This window comes from Vigna angularis, chromosome 2 (genome assembly GCF_016808095.1).
Source record: "Vigna angularis cultivar LongXiaoDou No.4 chromosome 2, ASM1680809v1, whole genome shotgun sequence".
NCBI classification, from domain to species: domain Eukaryota; kingdom Viridiplantae; phylum Streptophyta; class Magnoliopsida; order Fabales; family Fabaceae; genus Vigna; species Vigna angularis.
Window position 1 is genome coordinate 39,519,615 of NC_068971.1, and position 4,062 is coordinate 39,523,676.

Here is a 4,062-nt window from a genome sequence, read left to right on the forward strand (position 1 = left end):
AATATAATGTATGTGAGACAAATTTATTTATCATCTCTATTTAATGAACTACCATCTCCAAATCCCATCAATCCTCTGTAGTCTAAAAAAAAAGAAAGTTGTTAACACCACCATTTTCCTTTCACCACCACAAGAAGTCATAACATGTAATTATATGTTTTATTTATTCTAAAATTTTACACACAAATGTAAAATATTATTCTAATTATAAAAAATTATATTATTTAGTCGTTATACTATTTTAATTAGTAAGGTAGTTTTGAGTATAATAATCATAACTATTTTGTTTCGAAATAATCTTTATATTTATATCTGAACATACTTAATTTTTACATTTAGATGTGAATTAATTAATAAATGTAAAATATTATTCTAATTATCAAAAATTATATTATTTAGTCGTTATACTATTTTAATTAGTAAGGTAGTTTTGAGTATAATAATCATAACTATTTTGTTTCGAAATAATCTTTATATTTATATCTGAACATAATTAATTTTTACATTTAGTTGTGAATTAATTAATAAATTAGTTTTAATTGGTAGTTTTAGTTTTGGAAGATGTATATAATTGAAATAAATTTTTTAAAAAAATTCACATACTCAAATATTTGGGAGGCATAAAAGAAACTTAAGAATAAGGAATTTTTCATTACTAAAACAAATTATAATAAAATGTATCATAATATTTTTAATTCTTTTTTAATTTTTTGTAATGTAAAATTATCTACTTGTAATTAATTTCATTTAACATTTCTTTTCCATAGATAATAAGATCAAATGTTTAATCTTTGTTAAAGCATTGTTGATTTTAAATAATTTTTTTATTATTATTTGCTTTGAAAACTTCCTTTCAATCAAACCAACTTATACTAGAATTGTGACATCCCAAAATATCATATACACATATAATATAATAGGATTCAACTATTATAATATGTAAAAGCAGTTGAGAGATAGATAATAGTATTTAAATATGTATACAGTCATCCAAAAGATAGAGGGAATTAAAACGAAAATCAAACTTGAGTACAAGTTTCCAAAATTCTCCAAAATACAAGGCTATTGAAATTTTAAAGAGACCTAAAAAGTTTTCCAAAAGTGTCGAACTATATAAAATAAAAGCTAGGAGTTTTTCAAAATAACACGCTAATCAACTAAGAGCTAGTAGAAGGCCTAAGTACTAGGGGCTGGGTCTTCTTCAACCTCCAAAGCTTGCTCCAATGGTACATCATCACCTACTGCTCACATCCAAAGGATTGGATGATCATCGCAAGGGAGAAGACAAACACATGCAACACATACAATGCAAGGGTGAGCTAGGTCTCAAACAAACATACAGATAATTTCAATTCAATCTAGCATTTCCAAGAACGTCCATACACACATAAACATGTAAGTCATCATAAACATAAATATTTATTTCACAAAACTCATTAAAGCAAGCATCCTATCATGTTAAGACTCCTAGACACGTCCGGACATAGAATGTATGTAGAGCTGGGGCGGGTTGTGCACTTGTGATGACCCCTACTGCTTTGCAAAGCCATTGCCGAGGGGTTCCACCCGACCATACACAAGGCTAGTTCGTTATTGCGAAATAGACCTTCAGTGATAGCGCTTACCCTAGGACCTCCCACTACTCCCACCACACGCGTCAATCCTCTCTAAGTAAGAATGAAAGACCGTTGGAGTGTTAGGGATAACCCCATATATGGAAGCCTCTCACATTCATTCAATACACTAACTGATCCCACCGAGAGATCTTAATTTCATATTCAATCCGACCACTTTAAATCACATGATATTCCTCTTGGATCAATAATGTACCTCATAAACCACTTTGATTCATCAAACATAAAATTTCATAGTCATTCAAGTGCATTCTTACTATATTGTCTCATATCAAACCCATACACCATCATACAACATCAACCATGTCATAAAACAACTCATACATTACATACTTTCACAAAACCATCATTTATTAACACAAATTTCTTTAGGACTTTTAATTATCAATACTTAAGTAATTCAAACAGCTTGGAGACCCTCACCAATGGCTCCGGAAGGGTCAAAAACCCCCATAACGAACTAAAGAACGTCCAAAACGGACGTCCGGAACTCCCAAAACATCAAAAACACCAAAAACACTCAATTTGCCACACATAATTCGCTCAGCGCACCCCCCTGTGCGCTAAGCGAATTTTGTCTGCAGAGGAAGCTAAATTCTGCAGATTTTTCTGCATAATTGAGCAACTCTAACTCCCTTTTACCAATTCTAATCATTTTGGTGAACTTCTACCACTCATAAATCAACTTTCATGCTAAATTAAACTTACCTAAACAATTCTAATCCTTTCTAACATTATTATAAAGTGTTTATGCATTGATTTAGGTTCTACAACTTCAATTTTATCAACCTAGAGGTCTAAATTCAATTCTACAACTTGGAGTTGGTTTTTAACCATTTAAACATGCCTACTAAGTCACACATGACCTACCTAAGTTACCTAAACTAACTAGGATCACCAAGAATGCCTAACTCTAAATTTGACCACCACACTTCCTTTCTAACTCTAAAACACCAATTTTTCCCAACTTAGAGACCCAAAATCCGATCTTACCTCTTTGCACTAATTTTGAGCAATTTAGTGACTCAAACAAGTCATAATACAGTGGATAAAACTGTCCCAACAGTTCAATAACGTTGCAAACCTCATTTGCTCAAAATCACTACCTCATTTCCTCTAAAATGCCTAAAATTGACCCTAAAGACACTTGATTTCCTTTCTAACAGCACTACCACAAAATTTTCATGCCAAAACAGTTCTAACATACATAATTCCATCATTCTAAGTCATTCCAAACAGTTTATAGCCATCAATCACCAAATTCACATAACACACACTTCCATACATGCATTTCAAGTTTAACTAGAACCAAGTTCATGCTTCCACAACATACCACTACAAATTTTATCATGCATTCACTCCACACAGTAAAATCAAGAGTAGAACTAGCTCCCCTTACCTCTAGTATAGACAACCAAGCTCAAGTAGGAACCCTAGACCACTTGCTTGCACTCCCAAAATGTTAGAATCACCTATAAAACATCAATTGATGATGGAAAACGAATCTTAGAACCAAATAGAAGCTAGATTATGGAAGAAAACGAAATGGGTTGCATGCAACAGTTCAATCGCATGCTTACAACCCTAGGGCACACGAGAAAGGGGGTTTTCTTACCGGTTGGAGAAAACGGAAAATCAATCGGTAGAAACGTAGCTTTTAGAGTCCTGAAGGTCTAGGTAGCTTCAATTCGAGAAACAAATGGTTAGATTTTGGAGTTGGAATAGAGAGAGTGGCAAGACAAGGAAGAAAAGAGAGAGTGCTTGAAAGAAAAGGGGAAACGTTCTTCTGAAGCACACTTTTTTATAAGGCCTTACAAAAATTGTTAACATTATTCAATAAGCTATATGCATTTGAAAATGAATATATTATTTTTATATAATTAAGAATATATCAATTGGTTTATCATTTTTCAATCTTATAATTTCTTTTAATTAATATATTTAATTTTACAAATAAATTCAATCCATCAAGTTCTAACAAATTATCATGTTTCAAAAAAATTTCAAGGTTTAAACATATTCAAGTAACTAAAATGTTTATGTTTTGATATCTCTCAAATTTGTATCAATATTCTTCTTGGTCATGCATATTTTCATCTAGATTAGAATAATAATCTAGTCTCTTAATCTCATTATTAATATAGCATGAGTTTCAGAATCTTAATTATCTTCATCACTAACTATTTCTATTTCTTTATTATTGTTTTCTACCTATATCTACATTGTTATTATCTTGTTCATTAAAAGAACACCTACGGTCATTTTCTAAATCATTTTTCTTGTCTATTTTTATAAATTTATCTTCATTAAAGCATCAATTTTTCTCTTATTCTAAAGTTTTGAATAGCCTCATTCATATTTATTAGTTGACATATCTATATATTTTTATATGAGATAAAAAAATTATAATATATAAGACACTACTAAT

The 4,062-nt window shown here is 30.6% G+C and overlaps 1 long non-coding RNA gene across 1 annotated transcript; it reads right to left on the bottom strand.

Moving 5' to 3' along the window:
* Positions 1–961: 961 nt before the first annotated feature.
* Positions 962–3,431, bottom strand: LOC108328694 (uncharacterized). The gene is made up of 3 exons (XR_001832133.2): positions 3,250–3,431; positions 3,034–3,106; positions 962–1,241 (listed from the first exon to the last, which is right to left on the bottom strand). It is a non-coding gene; the product is annotated as an uncharacterized LOC108328694 (long non-coding RNA).
* Positions 3,432–4,062: the final 631 nt, after the last annotated feature.